Genomic DNA, 17,449 nt, shown 5'->3' with positions numbered 1-17,449 from the left:
AATACGTCGCGTATGAATAATAAATGCGGCACTCCACCTTTTGTATAGAAGCGACGGAAGTGGAAGCGCTTCGAGCAGTGTCTGCTCCACGCCCGTCACAAAATTTCATCGCTCGTAACGATGAGGATTATGAACGATTTCGCGCAAATAAATCTCGCCTTTCGCGGTCATATCACGAATCCGGACGGGGCGGTATCGTCAGTAAGATGTCCATTGTTTTTTTAAGCGCTCTTTTTTTCCTTTCAATAATTGTCCCGACTCATTTCCCGTGGAAGAATCGACGGAGGACGCGTTTGCGCGTGTGCGAGTTGTAAAGAGAATCCGTTAGTTCGGCTGATCTTTGGTCGGGCCGTTCGAACCTCGTTTGACTTTCACTCGCCGAGACGCTAAAAGGCTCCGAGGTGTATCAAGGAGATTTTGCTTTTAGCACATTCACGATAAAAATGCGTCAAGCGACCCTCGCACATTTACCATCCGACTACTTTAGCGCCTCGGCGCCCTTCGTCCAACTTCGCGAAATGTCGCGGCATATTGAGATTCTCTTAAAGTTTATCGCGCCGTACATCAGCATCCAGATCCGCACGTAAGAATTGAACGCCAACGGACAATATGCGGGTAAGAGGATAGGAGAGAGACGAGGGTAATAATATATATATATATATATATATATGTCTACAAATCACCGAATAAACCAGAACAATGACGTAGCGGGGATTGGGTGGAAAGGGGCGGAATGGTGGTTACTAGGGACCTACGCCAACGCTCTGTAGAAGGGTGGGTGGGGGGAAAGGGGGATGTTGAGGGTCACTGTACAACGAAACGCGTACCGGCTGACGATAAATTTGTCCGCGGAGTCAATAACAGAGGCTGTTTCTGTGATTTAATGATACCTACCGGGCGCGTCCCTCGTACACACGCTTGAAATGTTTGCCTGTTTTCACTTTTCATCTCTCGCGAAACAAAGCTGAGGCCTCCGAAGCCTCTTCTCCCGAGAGCCCCGCAGAATTTTCAGATGAGAAGGGAAGCGTTTAGAAATTCACTTTTTTTGTTCTCTAGTCCGAAAAATGTTGTGAAATGCCGAATAGATACGATATATTAATTTACGGAAGAAAATTTTTTAGGACACGACACTTAATGGAAAAAAAAAAAAATCACGCTAAGTAGGGATTGATATTTTTAAAGGGAGACAAATTATGTTGATCGATGCTACTTTTCGAAACTGAATCGTACTTGTTGACACAATCTCGATCCGATTATCGAACCATCTCGTTTCCAGAGCCTCCCCAGATTTCTCGCTCTTTCATTCGCGAGATTCCGTCTCGCGCATTTCGCGAAAGGGCCGATTGCTATTAAACGGAACGAAATAGCGGTGTAGGGATGGGAAAGGGGGGGAATGAAAGAGAGAGAAAGATGGAGAAAAAAAAAAGACAGAACGAAAGAGTAGCGGCAGCGAGCTCGACGAGGGAGACGACACGAGATTGCGAGGAAGACGAAGAGAGAGAGAGAGAGAGAGAGAGAGAGAGAGAGCACGCGCATCGTGCCGGCACTTAGGCCTGGCTTTTAATCTTCGAGCCTCGAGAAGAGCTCTAATTAGAGCTGGCTCTAGTTCTAGCTACGAGCCCGGGCTCCGTTATAAGCGGGAGTTAGAGTGGGTACGTCGGGTGGGGGTGGACGACGGGGGTATGTTTAGTTTTTAGCCGAGAGCGCAGTTACACGCGGTGCTAATTAAAATCTTGATTAATGCACGTGTCCATCAAGGCTGCCTCTAATGAACTTTCACGTCGCCTGCACTCTTAAGTCTACACGAAACCGTGATCGTCCTTCCTCCCGTCCCGGCATCGTCCTAATCGTTCGAATGCGATGTTGGGCCGTCCCTTCGCCGCGTATCCTTTTTTCCTTCGCGTACCTTTTTTTGTCAATTTTTTTAAAAATATTTAGCTAAATCGTTCGCTCGAAGGGAGGAAAATAATATAATAATATAATATTACGTCATACGATCGAATTTGATGGAATCTTTTGTAATGGCATTTACTGTTTTCGTATCTTGCGCGATATCGCGGCTCGTTGCGTTAAGTTTATAATTCTATCGTGCGTGAAGCATCGCCAGCAGAGATTCACCAGCGCTGAAAACTACGACGCGCGCACATAAAATCAAAAGTTTCCCTTATTTCGTAATTTTCGAATGGCGAGTTTAAATGGAATGCAAATATGACAGCTCGACATAAAGTTTAATTACGCGCTACTGCAAAAAGCAGGGGCTAACACGGCAATTAAAAAAATATTAAACCGCTCGCTCGGTCGCAACGCTACTCTCTCTCTCTCTCTCTCTCTCTCTCTCTCTCTGCGTACCTCTTTCTCTCGCACAAAGTCTTCAGGCTTATTTCGCGGACTTTTTTGAGCGGAAAATAATCGTTGAAATAGCTTTTGCCGGCTAACTCGCGAACAAATATTGTGAACACACAGGCGGAATACAAATTCATTATCCGATTCATTGCACTTCGTAGGATAGTTGTTTGTAATGCTCAAGTGATAAGTGAACGCGTGAGTGCGAGGGCTTTAGACGCATCGCGAACAAACGAACGCAAAACTCGCCGCGAAAGTTCTGATATGCATCCCGGTTGAATTAATGAAGTTACAGATAAAAAAGGAAGGAGCTTTTTAGAGGTACTTCCGGTAATTAACGCACGACCTTATTTAATAACGATAACTTTCTTGTTAATGTGACGTTAATTAAGCCGCAGCTTGCACGCAATCAACGTGTCTATTCGCTGATACAAATATTTATAGGATATAATTGCAGGAATATTTCTCTCGCATAAGTAATGCATGTTTCACGTATCGCAAACACGGCAAAAGTTTCAATATTGATATTAATCGAAAAGCCATTTAATTGGAATTTAAAGAGCTTTGATCGATTAAATTTTTTTTCAACTGTTTGCACTTTCTGTAAAAAAGTGCCACTTTTCCGCGTGCATCGTATTGTCCGGTTAACGAAATAAATAAATCTAGGAATCTAGGAGTAAATCTAATAATGTAGCGATTTAGGAAAAAGCCGAACGAGGATAGAAACGAGGCAGAAATTAGGAAGAGAGAGAACTAAACACAGAATAGAGTCCATTTATTTAGCTTAACCGCGCCACCGCGAACGGTGCATTAACCGATTGGAAAGAGCGATTAAGAGCGGCCATTCTTTTTCATTCGGTAGATCGAAAGGTCTCTCTAACGACGAGGCGTTATTTATCGGCCGTTCTAGCGACATTTGGCGCTTTTAATCGACGCTCGCTTACAGTCTGCCTCCGTATGCATCTCACATTTATCCTTTCCTTTTGTACAATTTTTCACACGCGATTCAAAAGCCGATCTACATACATGCATGCATGCATGCATGCATATATGTGTATATAAATTTTTCAAAAAAATTTGACAGATTTTAAGAATTTTCCAATTCCAAGAATTTGACATTTGACAAACTCCCGATCTGTCACACACTTACACCCGATCTGTTTTCTCATTCATAGCAACAGAATTCTATCTATATATATATACACACACACACACACAGTCAAAATACATTTATATCTCCAGACGTGTGTAGAAGAATAAATCGTCTATTACGAAACAAGAGAGTTATAATGGGAAAGATATAGAGAGAAAGTTGGCTGTAATTCTCTCTTATTGCTACAAGTAAGATTGCGCTACGCGAGTGTAATAAGCTTATCTCTCTCGCACTCTTTCTCCCATTCGAAGATGAAGTTACTTAGAAAAGGCGGGAGGTTCTTCGCATCCGATCTTCGGGACGGCCCGTATCAGAAATTAGGAAATGACCGGATGCATTTCTTCATCTCGCTTTCTCTCACTCCTCCTCCCCCTTCTCTCTCTCTCTCTCTCTCTCTCTCTTATTTAGCACAGTTGCAATAAGAAGGTAGTAGCTGGTTCTGTCCAGTTTCCACTTCAACCCCGCGTACCTTCCTTCCTCTCCGTTTCTCTCGCTCTCCTCTTTCGACTCCCGCATCCTTCTCTTCTCTCTCGACGGGAGCAAGCCGGAGACCGCGTGGGAGGAGGAAGGGGAAGCTCGGATTCAATTATCCGATATTAAACTGCCCCTAGCCACGTTCGTGTCGACCCCTTTGGCTGTGTGAGTTCAAATGGTTGTTGCTAACCCCCCTAGAAGTATTAGATTGAATGGAGTTGGTGTTGTACTTGCTGTTACCCGCCGGAGATACGCCTAAAGGTAGTCGTTATAGGATAGCGCTGGATTTTCGCGTATATCGTTTCTTTCTCTCACTCTCTTCTCTCTTTTCTCTCTCTCTCTCTTTCTCTCTCTTATTCTTTCTATTAGTCGATTCATTTTCCTGCATCATCTTGATTTGTTATCGCTGAGAGGAACAAACGCGTTTACAAAAATTGGATCTTATTTTAGACGTTGATTGCATGATTGCTTGTGATGATAATTGGGAACAAATGAAAGCTTCTTTTCTTTTTTTCTATTTTTTTTTCTTTTCTTTGTTTTTTTTTTTTTTGAAAGCTTATGGAAGGAGATACTTTTTGTTTTTTAAATTCTGTATGTTTTTAATTTTTGAATAAATCGAGAGAAACGGCAATAACAAGGCATAATTAACTGTAATAAAATATCAAAAGTAAAATGTCTCTTTTTCTGTCCCTCCATCTCTTTCTCTCTTTCCCTTCCACACTCATACTTTTCTCTCTCACTTTTTAATTTTCACAGTGAGTAAAAGCTCGCCGTTGATTTTCCACACTAAACAAAGCACTCAATTCGTACAAATAATAGCGTTGTTACGATCGCGCCCAATACTAAAATAAGAACGCGAACTCAAAACAGGCGCTCGATTGTTTTTTCACATAGGGTTATTTTTTATTAATCGAACCGACACATTTTGCAGTTTTAATCTACCTTGTATTTTAATATCGCATATCATCGTTGCTTTCTGGACTTGTAAACACAGCCGCCCCCCCGCCCTGTGTCGCGAACAACTTCCATTCCTCCCTTCCCCCTGCCCCTCCCGCCCATTCACTGGCGGGAGGGCAAATATACGAATGTCGGGTAGCCAGTAGTACTGAATAAATATAAACGATATAACCAATAGTATCTGTAAAATTAATAATAATGGTGATCGTACCCCGGGCTTCCTCGTCCTTGCACTCTTCTCCCCGCCTTTTCCCCGCGCTGGCCATCAATCACATCAAAAATTCTGCATCCGGTCGATAAAATGCCGCCGTCCGCGCCAGTCGGCAAAAGCCCTCTCTCATTCCGATGAGTTTGTAATTAAAAAATTAATTAAACGAAATCCCAATCGGCATGCTGATTTTTTGCTGTATATGGTCGCCGTCATTGTGTACACTCGCGCTGCATATCGCGGGGTCATTATGGCGGCTGGATTTTAACCATTCGTCCCTTTTCAGGCACCCTCTGGCCCTTCACCTCCACTCCGACTCCATTCCCTCGCTCGTTCATCCGATATACATGCATAATTGCCTATGGTCGATTTATTTGTCTTCCCCTCATCTCCCACTCGTGCGCGACCGTAACTGCGGATTCGGATAACATTTTTCCTGTCCAGATATTTTTCCCGTCATACGGCACAAGTCGAGTGTTTAGCGATTCACACGTGCTCCTTGCGAGTCGCGCGTGTATCTCTCCTCCCCCGTACGTTGTGCTTTATATAATAAAGAGCGCTTTCTTCTCGCTCTCGTAAAGGCAGTAAATTTCGCGGCACCGAGGGGTCAGCGAAATGACCAATCCGCTGTCCCAGAGGACCCAAAAGAGATTTGAGAATCGCGTGAAATTAAATAACTTCTATGGGGAAGTTCAACGACGGTCTAAATTTATATCGGCGAAATAAATTGCGTCCACCCGCGGTCACATTCCGCGACCGGCACTATTTTAACTATACGCCAAGGTCCAACTTATTTTAGCGGGAAACAAAAAAAAAAAAAACGGTCAGAAGAGAGAAACTGTACTCGGACTGAAAAAGAGAACGAGACGAGTTTATATCGAGCCATTTGCAGTGCGACTCGACAGCACGAATTGTTGGCGCGATTTAATTTGATTTCGCTTAATTGGGGAGTTAACAGTTTGCTTAACAACTTGATAGATTAGCTCAATACATTTGCGTTCAACGTTGAAATGCGAAGAAAGATTGCAGCTTTTAAATTGTAAAAATGTATTCAGCAAGTAAAATATCAAAGTTAATTAATTTGAACAATTTCTCATTTGTAAAAATTGAGCGAGCACGATAACTTTCAAGTATAAGCTCGTCGCGAGGATACGATACAGATGAGGATATCGAATGCGTTTTTTAGGAAAGCATTTTCTGGAAAAAAAAAAAAAGATATACTCGAAAATCCTGTGGAACGGAAAAGGGGGAGGCGAGAGGGAGAGAGAAAGGAGCGCCCAACAAGTACGGGAAAGCTTGCGACGAAGGCAAGGAAGAGAGATGCTCTCTTTTATTAAACGAAAAATTGGATCGTGCTTGTCGGAATGCAATATTTCGACGGATTCATTTGGTGGAAACATTTCTTCCTCGGGAAAAAATTCAATCAAATCCAGAAGGTGAGAGGTAGTGAGAGCGAAGGGAACGGGCAGGGATGTAGGAGGTATGGCGGGGTGCAAACACGCAAACGGCGGTTGGCAAGTAAGATAGACAGGGAAATAGGTATACAAAATCACTGGATGGCAAAATAAAAATATTCATAAAACAAGGATTCTCCCGATTTTGTTTATAACGCAAAATTCGCGTACATACCTGGCTAGATATTTGAAAGAAATTAGACAATTACGATATTTTATCTGTATTCATAATTTTCTAGTTTCTCAAGATCATCGCTCCAATCTGTATATATTAACGATAACGACAAACAAAGCAGGCGAAACTTAACGGGGGCTCTTTTCTTAGCGAGGCAAGGGATTCGTAGCTCGGTAAGATAGACGCCTGCAACGTAAGAATTCTACTGGGTCACGTTTTCATCAAGACGAAGAGGGGGGAGGGGAGCGGATGCTGCGGGCCATTGTTTTTCGACACACTTTCTCTCACTCTTCTCTCGCCCTCGCCAAGACAATGCGTGTCCGCTCCTTAACTCTTCCATCCCCTCAGCTCCCCTAAGTTCTCTCGCCTCTCTTCCCTCCCCCACCCCTTGGTCCCCTCATTAAGTAAATCACCATCGTCGCGGCTCGTTCCCGGAGCCAAAGTGAAAATTCCCCTATGGACCAGGTGGGGTGACAGCCCCATCCCCGGCTGCACCGAAGGGACGCCCGCGGCCTTTTGTGCAGCCGGAAATCCGAGCCGGAGAGATTAAAACATTGAGATAGGCGAGAACGACGCCTTTTTCGTCGACGCGTGCGTGCAAACCCGGTTTATTTTTACTCACTGACGTTCTTTGAGTGTCGCAAAATGCACTAGGACGCATTTGTCACCGTTATAACGGGACGCGAGATGATTGTGACGCAAGATACAAACCAATGATGCAATCCGAGATAGCGCAGCGGTTAAATACATTTTTGCGAGCGTGTAGAGACAGAGATGTGATGCGAGATTAAATGGATATCTACGCAAGATGAAGATTACATCGCGAAGCGCACCTGCGCACATTCTATGTATATTCATTATAATATTATTAAGAATGTTTACTTTTGTGTAATGTGTAATATATATATATATATATAATTATCGAAACATGATAGATTATATTTCAGTTATACACAAATAGTATGTACAAAAGTATATATATATTCTAAAATTAAAGAATATTTGAAAAATTAATTTACACAGAATATGAAATACGCGAGTTTTGTTTTATAAATTGATGTCAAAATATGCGTGGATCAATTTATATAATCTTGGATTTATGTTTTTTTGAAGAATTATTTTTCCGCCGCTCTATTGTCACGATTTACGACATGTCGCGATAGCATATTGCACAACTTCAAAATTAATATTCAAGTCTTCATTCATTATATTTCTATCTTAAATTCTTTTATAAAATTTTGTACAAAATTACCAATATATATATATATATATGTGTGTGTGTGTGTGTGTGTGTCGTTAAAGTCGATAGTTCGAGAAGAGCCTGTATGACGGCGTGTTTTGGCCTCAGCCATAGAACGCGCGAGCCAGAGACGCGTAGGGTCGTGCAGGTACTCTCGCGTACGTGTGTGATTTTATGTGCAACGTTTACGCGCACGTGTAGGGCCGAGAGGGTTGACTGGCTCCCCGGTCGATCAATAGCACCCCCACGTTTGCGTCCCTGGGTGAATGCATGCGATAGGCACCCTATTGCTATGCCACCCCGAAAGCCACTTTATATTTTAGTGGGAATGTTCTACAACCCTTGGAGAAAGACACTTTTGGATTTCGCGGCGCGAAACCGTGCTGGCTCGCTCGTGCGCGCGAGCGTCGCGAGCGGAGAACGCGCGCGCCAATTCGTCTCTTCCGCGCGCGATGGATGGGCGCCAAGGTCGCCCTCGCCGTCGTATTTTAATTCCGCTAATTAACGCGCTCCCGCGAGTGTTCGGTGACTCAGATAGTCCGCTCGATAGTCGCGATGCAGCGCGCGTATCAAGCTTGTTTTATCGTGTACGGCTCATGGCAACAAGATCGAAGATTATATTAAGTTAACCGAAAAAGGTGGAATAGTAGAGTCCCTCGCTCTTTACGTAATCCGCGTGTTTCATTTCCTCCCAACGCAAATTTAATCTTCATTAGCGACTTGAAAATTGGACAGTTTTGGAAATTGAAATTAAATTTAAACTTGCGTAACATGAATTTAAAAAAGTTATTCTTTAAAAAAAAAAAAAAAAAATTACAGCCTTCTATAAATCGCTGAGCTCGCAGCTTTGTGTGTGATAATGTTTTAGGGATACAGATATATTTGTAGAGAGATTGCCGCGATAATATTATATTTCAAATAATTAACAACACACATTCTTGGAAGATACTTGGAACCCTTACGTTGATTTAACCGCATCGATTGTCGACGCGATCGCGAAGAGGTTGCAGCTCGCTACGTGCAGGCTTACCCCTTTAAATGACTTAGCAGACAATTTGCCCATTAACTCGGGCAACCTCTACCCGTAATGGAAGCCATTGTTCGACCTATCTTGTCAGTAATACACGCCGTGGCAACGTATGCGTTTACGTCGCGTGCATGTATTACAGGTAGCTGCCGCATGCACGCGCCGAGGACGTCGAGACGCTCGTGATATCGGGTAGACCATATTGTGCGTCAAGATGAGATCGTTCTATTAGGATTACATTAATTAATCTAATATATTACGCCCGATAGTCTCTTAGAAACTTGGGATGTAATCCTCGAACCTGTGCGTGGTATCTCATCGATTTTTTTGAAAATTTATCAAACCTGCTAATACATGCAAATTATGAAATTACAACGCATACAAGAGTATTGATTAGATCTAACAAACGTTTATTTGATAGAATGATATTAATTTGTTAAATTACTAGAAAATCGTAAGGTAAGTTATTTCTTGAATTAGATTGACAGGCCGAGGAAACTTGATAGAATAAAAAAAGCTGTTTCAAGCTCTTTAAATCTGAAAATAAACGGAGATAAAAAATTCTATTTATATAAAGGCGATAAAATATTATTTTTTGCAAATTTATGCAAAAAAAAAAAAAAAAACCTAGCCTTCTTTGAAAAATATTTAAAGTAATGTTATTAATACTTCCATTGAAGCGTTATTACTTTTATACAATAGTGGCAGAGCTAAGGCGCCACCAGTGGTGCGTGTGGCGCGAAAACGTCCTGCCGCGATTAGGCCAGCAACTGCAGCAGGAGGTGGCACAGGACTAACAATGAGATAGCCGATGGCGCCGTAGAAACAGGAGCGAGAGAAAGAGAGAGAGAGAGAGAGACAAAGAGTAGGAAGGGGAAAGGAAGAGAAGGAGATGCAGAGAGAATTCGTACTGTCAAAATAAAGATGAAAAATAATTTTTTGTTTCAAAGATTCAGGATACATTTCATTATCGCGACTTGCAATTTCATTAATTACTACAAAAGTTTATGAAGTTGATTTTTTCCACGTTTTAAATAGACTTTTTATACTTTAATTTAAATTAACGATCAATATCGGAACCGAAAGCGCAATCAGGTTTTCTCTTGAACTTTCAAAGGAACTATTTTCAAAGCTTTATACTTGATTAAGACTTATATATCGCCATTGTGCTTCTACGTATTATACATATGTGCGGAAACAATTTCTTTGCGCCACGAAAGATTTGGACAAAGCGAGTTTAAGAATTTCATTGAACATACTAGGAAAACTGCGGGACTTTTGATTTTCGATCGCCAATCGAAACGCTCGGCAAGAAAAAAGTCGCGGCGAAGTTCGCGAATCAAGATTCTTCGGCAGCGTTTATTGGATCGTGAGGGAGAAAGAGAGAGATGGAGGGAGGAAAAGAGAGAAAGAAAAAGGAGAAAGACAGTGAAGGAAAAGGGGTTCTAAAGAGAACGAGGCAGAGAGGGCATCAGGCACTCTATAATAGAGGAGCTCTCATTAAAAGTCGAGTATTAATATTTTAACGGATGCTCGTCACTTAAACTTCGTTGCGGTGCCCAACCCAATGCTTTCGTCTCTCTCGAAAAATTCCTCTTTGCGTGTAGATTTACATTTTGTTATTCAGGATATAGTTTCTAAGCTTTACAATTATTACAACTAAAGCGCGACGAAGAAACGCTCAGTTTCAATGAAGCTACTTACTCGAAAATGCAATTGTTCTTATTGCATCAAACGATACATTAAATAAAATATCCTATAAAAATTCGATTAAATTCCATCAAACTTTTATATTTTTATCCACAAAGCAACAACAAAAAAATCTAATCAAAAATGTCTAATATTTTACAGATACTTTCTATTCATTTCGACCGCTTAAAAAGCGCTCGTATCGCAATACTCCTTCATATATAGGGGATTATATACATATATATATATATACATATACATATACATATACATATATATATATATATATATATATATATATATATATACAGATATTTCATTTGAGTAATGAAAAAGTTTCGACGAACACGGACGTTGCACATGACAGAGTTAATTGCTTGGATACTCGTTCCTCGTCTGCGCGAAAGCGGCTTGCGCTTGTCCAACGTCCAGTTTTGAATAACAGACCGCCATTCTTGCGGCAGTTGAGCGCCCCTGCACCCTCTCCATATTACATCCGGGATTAATATTAAATTTCACACGATGATTGCAATTTCATTACCCTCCCACCAGAGAGCGGCTTGCCGGCTTCTTCTACTGTCGCCGTTCGTGCAGCCGTGTAATAAATTGCCCCCTTGCAAAAATCGCGATTCAAATTGCCGTACCTGAACCGGCCGGTGGGACCCGCAGGTGTCTATTGTTGCCGGCAGGATAGCGAGTGGATAGTCCCGGCCTGATAAGGATCTAAATGCAGTATATCGAAATAATTGGACGATACGTAATCAGTGACGCGATCTGTCTAAAAAATATCGCATAAGCAAATTAAAAGAAAAAAAAAAAAAGAAAAACATTAATGTATGTGTAAAAAATATTTCGTATTATGATATAAAAGAGAAATGAATAATATTTAATTATTTCGAATAATTATATGTTATGAAAGATCAATCGCAGTTTAAATTAGTTTATTATGCATTCCAGTCGTGCTACGCTAATTTATCGCACATTCAAAGTCTCGATATATGCATATATATATATATATATATATATATATATATATATATATATATATATATATATATACATATATGCGCACCGTGGAGAGCGAAATCGTAGCTGAGGAAAAAATGCTTTGATATCGCTAGTTATGATATTCCATTAGTATTTCAGCGTAACAACCTCATGCTCGATTCGACGCATCACATTTTTGTTTTTTTTGTTTTTTTTTTGTTTTTTTTTTAAACTGTTTATCGCAAAATATCGAGGAATCCGAGGGCAAACATTTCGCGCGTAATATAAACGAAATTATAGCGCTCGTCAAAATTAAATGGGTCTTTAATTAAACATTTACGTGCGTTCTTTCACAGAATCCATTATCTTCTGTTTTTTAACAAATATCGACTAATAAAGAGTACATAATTTCTCTAGCTCAATAAAAATTTTTATTTTCACGTGCAGATATTTATTGAGTAAACATGCAAATACATTTTTCACATTTTTTTAATAATAAAAATATTTTTTTATAAACTAGAAATGTACATCGCATATACATATATGTGTGGAATTGAATAACATATCCGAATCACATTTTTGCATTCGTTATAATTAAAATAATAACTTTCGAATTATAAACGGAAAAAGGTATGAATTATTTATGCAGCTTGTGCGCAAGTTATATATAAATTTTATTGACGTTCTTTGTGGTACTCACACTCCGGTTCGTAGGATCCAGATGATCCAGACGATCGCGAGTGGCGATCTGTCGAGTGATCCTCAGGTCTTATGTTTCACTCGTGGACGTTTTAGCGATTCGACGGGTACGATAACGAGTATAACATTTTAATACATCCATACCGAGAAGACAAATATATCGTGGCTCTCTATATACTCTATCTCCTCGGCCCTTTAAACATCTAACTTTGAAGATAAGAGAAGTAAACGGAGATAATTGATCAAGAAAATATCGTTGAATCTTTAATATACATATTATTTATTTAATTCTTCTCATTGATAACGTTCGCTTCGATTAGTTTCGTCGCGCTCACATTCATGATGATGATGGATCTTATTGAGCCCGAACGGTTTTGTAAAAAAAATATTTGCAAACTTTATTTATTTTTTCAATCAGAATGCTTAAGGAATGAGAGATCTCACGTTCGTATCTTCGTTTATGTGACTAAGAAAAAAAATGGGAAAAGCGATTTACGTGCAAGAGATTTATGCACACACCTCTCTGTAAAAGACACTCGTTCAAGAGATTAAGCTCTTGAAGAGTCTCTGATATCAGAATATATTCTTGATGATCGAGGATGGAGCACCTCGTGGTCGCGCGGGACACACCGGCTACACTCTCACGTGACTCCGCGAGCTCTGCTTGCCCGTGACTGACGACGAAGCGCACGTCTTGAATGGATTTGTTGGACTGCAGCGGCGCGCAGTTTCAGGGCCGAGGAAGATTTGTCTCCTAAGAATTTTCAGCGTTATTGGACCGAGGGGGTAAAGTGTTGTGGCCGGCGCGTGCTGACGGAATTCGCGCCTGCTGCGGACGACCGTGCGGTCGGAGAGCCGCGAATCGACTGCGAGGAGTCGCGGTAGGTCAGCGAGGTGCCATCTAGCGAGATCCAACAGCAGACTGAAGGCTTTTTAGATATTGGGTCGCGAAGTGGGGCAGAAACCACGACAAGGCATTGGAGCGAGATGCTGAGTTCGAGTTCTCAAATTCTTTCTTCGTCTTTTAACAGTCCCCATAAGTATGACTGAAGGACAGAAAGGATGGCTTAAAGATAGAAAATAATATAAGTTAGTAATATATATATATATTGTGAGTAGGTTGTTATCAGAAACTTTCAAAACATTAGCTGATATTTCAAAACATTTGTTGCCTCCTGAAGATTCACGTTTATATTAAAATTAATATCAATATCAATTAATATAATTAATATTAATAATTCGACAAGGTCATTCACTTATGTACAAACGGAAAATCGTCGCATAATGATGGCAACCGATGAGTCAGTGAAATACATCGACAGTCATTGTCCACTCGCGACTTCATCAATCGCAAGGACGATGGGACGTGAGGCGCGTCCGGCACCAGCGGGGAAGAAGACGATAAGTGTGACGTCATACAAATACATTAATAGATACCATCGTGGATGCAGAAACTGCAAGGAGGTGGAAGGGGCGCGGGGGTGGATGGGACACGAGACCGAGCAGGTGAACGGGGTCGCCAATCGCGGACAGCATCACGAATGGTGTTTCATCTCGCTCCTCCCTGCTTTGCTTCACGGAGGTGTGGTTTGCACCTGCGCTTGCGCCAGTCGCTCCGCCTCTCTGCACCTGCGGCTTTTCCTCGCTTCCGCATACTCTTTCCGCGACCAGGACAAGCGGGAAATGAGCTAAGGTGAGCCCGCGGATGGGCTCTGAAGAATGGCAGAGTAGGCCGTTGTCCGAGTCGTCTCCATTCCGGCCAAGCTCTTTCAATCTTCGTGCTAATAGAACTCATCTATCATAGGATATTTTAAGCAGCTGCGATTGGTATCATAAGTTTAAGAGATTAATGATTCAAATAGATTCATTCAAGGTCCAATTGCTTAGCAGTAAACGAGTTTAAAGTAGCCTCAACCAACTCGTTTAGATACTAAACCTAGTTCAAGTATATAATCATCTAAAGTTAAATATCTCGATATTCTAATTGGCCAAAACTCCAACAACAATTCGTTGAAGTGATAATTAAAAAGGTTGAGCTAATTCTCGTCGTGTTTAAACATTAAAGAAAGACTAGACAAGGGAAGAAGAAGAATATTGTATGTTGCTATATAAATATGTAAGAATGCCTATAGTCGTCGCGGTTTCTGCACTCGTATGACGTCCTACAACGACTACGCCTGGAAAGATTGGTGTAACAGGGAAAATTAATTAACCAGGAAGCCGCGTGCGGTACTTTGATGTTCGACGGGCTTCCGGTAAGCCCACGTAAGGTCCAAGGTAATCGACTTTGCTCGTTCGAGTCGTACCCAACCCTTCGCAATAGTGGATTATCTGCACGATTCGCTGCCAATGTCTCTGCGTTTTTATTTACGATCGTGTCAATTTTTAACCAGGCTATTTATGTCGTTATAAAATCATCACTATAAAACGCGATAAATTTAATTAGCATTAATGCCCGTAATTAGCATTTGCCCGTTAGATACTATGCGTGAAGGGTCTCGCTCTTTTTAAAAAATCTCGGTTTTTTAATGACCATAATTCTGAGAAATAACATCGCGTATGTTAATTCGAATAATTACGGCTGATACCAATGCAAAGGCGTCTTATTCGTTTTATGTATTTAATTGCAAGCAGGATGTGTAAAAAGATGGCATGAGGAAAAACAATCTCTTAATGGCACGCGCAATCCAATTTCTTATTTTTGCACGCGAGTGCCTTGCATAAACATTTTTCTTACGAGTTTCCTTTATGCACGTACAATGACGTTGATCCAGAATAAATAATAGCGGCTATCTTATAATTATTCTAATTATTCTAGAAAAACAATACGTTAAGATTTAGATTTTTATCGCAAGCTGCGAATATGGTAGAGATGTAAATGAGGATAAAAAAAAAAAAAAGTAGCTACTCCTGACGGGAGCGTAAAGTTGAACTCTTTTCAGTTAAGCTCTTCCCGGTGCGAAACGCACGGGAAATCGGGATGGCTCTTAAGGCAAACCGGCACAAAAACCGGCAGCGAAATCCTGAACGAGGATTAAATCCGCGCCATCCGCGGCTGTAACCGTCGAGCACCGAAGGAGTCCGTCCGGCCCCGGCATTAAAGCGTCCGAAAATCGTGAAAAGAGTGCGATCCCGGAGTGTACCGCGCGATTCCGAGAGAGCTCGATCAGGCCCGTGTCGTCCCGAAATCGCCAAGGGAAAGAACAATGGCAGATATAACGAGGAGAAGAGCGAAATAACACGCGGGAAAATTCCACGGCGGAAATCCGGCTTCCTCCTCCGCGGTGTGGAAGGGACGAAATAATTACCCCGTGCAAATATTCGTAGGCGCTTATGAGAGAAAAGAGGGTGGAAGGGGGAAGGAGGGAGGGAAGGGAAGGGTCCCTCTTCGCTCCCTCTTTCTAACGCTCTCCCTTCTTTCTCCGCTCCCGTTCCCCTTTTCACTTCCAGCAAACTGGCTTGGTCAAGATTTACATAAGAATAACCTGGAACAACAATCCCTCGAACAATTACCTCCGTATTTAGCTGGCCATCGTTCCCCCTCCGCGACACGCGGACGGTGTATTATTCTAATAAGCCGAGCCGTTCAACAATGATATGCCAGCACGTGGGATAGGAGATAGGAGGAGAGCAAAGTTATTTTTTGAGCTGAACGGGACCGCCGCGTTGCTTTACTTAAGCCGTGTGTAGTCCCTTCTTCGAGACGTTGCCATTAAACGAATGATAAAGGAGGAACATTATTTGTATAGAAATATTTTTCGAAAATATTTTTATTGATCAAACGGTTATTAGATTTTATATATAATTCCTGTTAATAATTGACACTAATAGCTTCTATATATAGTCTTAAAACATTTTGTCCGTGAAAAAATTCAATTAATTCGATCGATCCTTCCTTCACTAACTATAAGCAATGATTAATTTCGAATCGTGACGTTCGGTGGAGGAAAAGACGCATTTTCGTCGCAATGTCGCATTACGGGCTGAATAAATTAATTGCGATTCCCTTTGGGATGTCGCGGCCGCCGCCGTCGCCGAAACACGCAAAATGTCAACATTCGGGAGGCAGTATTTCGATGCGACGCACGCAAAATATGTCCCGAATAAAGAAAAATTGACCAGGATATATGGTAAAAAACGCCAGAGGCTCTCACTTTGACGAGCGCGCGCGCGGCACGTTTGCGCGCATCGCGCGTCGTCGCCGAAGGCTGCATGATGCGAGCAAACTCACGCGGTGTTATATTTCAATCACGTTTGTACCGACTTTGGTTATTCGCGATTCGGCCAGCCGACAGTAACGCGTGGCCTAACGAACGATCTGTCCGATGCGATTGATCGGGTTATCGAATCATTTTCCGTATTCCTCTGCGCGCGCGTCATTTTTCGCACGCTATAAAGGGCCCTCTATTGCCGATCGATATTGATACTTGCGAATTGTCATGTTTATTAAATTTATATTAATTTCATCTCAAAGTGTCTCTTCGCCTCTTGCAAAAAGGAAAGGAATTAGTAAATTTCGTATCGTCTTTCATATAGCGAATTTAAATATACTTTTTACACATTAAATTTTAAGTATTAATGTATGAAAATTTATGTTTGTTTATTTAAAGTTGCTTAGATAAATTTATCCCTTATTCATGTTGCTGTGAGTTTAATTAAATTGAAAGAACGTTTTTATCTCGTTATAAAAGTCCTTCAAGGATAAAAAACAAAATTCACATCGATTTGACGAATGTGATAAATGACGATAAATCCCATGGGAAAATTTTGTTTCCACTGCGCGAATACAAAATATTGATTTTATTTACATTTCTCTATACGACTGTATTTTCTGTGTCAACTGTATTTGGTTTCCCAATATGGCTGAACCTGCATCAGGCATCTATTATATATCGTAACCTTCAAATATCCCCTCCCGCGTCCTGCATCTCTGAATAATTGCATTGTTGAAATTGGATTACGCGTCGATTAATTACGACGAACAAACTATTCAGTCTTCCCTTCCGTTCGATTATTAGTTTATACTAATGATTACATTCGTAT

The 17,449-nt window shown here is 41.3% G+C and overlaps 2 protein-coding genes across 2 annotated transcripts in view; one reads left to right on the top strand and one right to left on the bottom strand.

Moving 5' to 3' along the window:
• The window catches only part of LOC126854377 (LIM/homeobox protein Lhx9-like), a 168,542-nt gene extending 155,460 nt beyond the window's left edge, over nt 1-13,082 (bottom strand). Inside the window, exon 1 of the mRNA XM_050601016.1 lies at nt 12,408-13,082. The gene's annotated coding sequence lies outside the window, so the exon portion shown is untranslated. The remainder of the gene's footprint in view (nt 1-12,407) is intronic.
• LOC126854359 (DNA N6-methyl adenine demethylase-like) overlaps nt 1-17,449 on the top strand; it is a 180,726-nt gene that overhangs the window by 58,341 nt on the left and 104,936 nt on the right. The gene's annotated exons all lie outside the window — the stretch shown is intronic.

This window comes from Cataglyphis hispanica, chromosome 14, assembly GCF_021464435.1.
Source record: "Cataglyphis hispanica isolate Lineage 1 chromosome 14, ULB_Chis1_1.0, whole genome shotgun sequence".
NCBI classification, from domain to species: domain Eukaryota; kingdom Metazoa; phylum Arthropoda; class Insecta; order Hymenoptera; family Formicidae; genus Cataglyphis; species Cataglyphis hispanica.
Note: the sequence above shows the minus strand (reverse complement) of the source record. Positions and strands in the feature narration are given on the sequence as shown.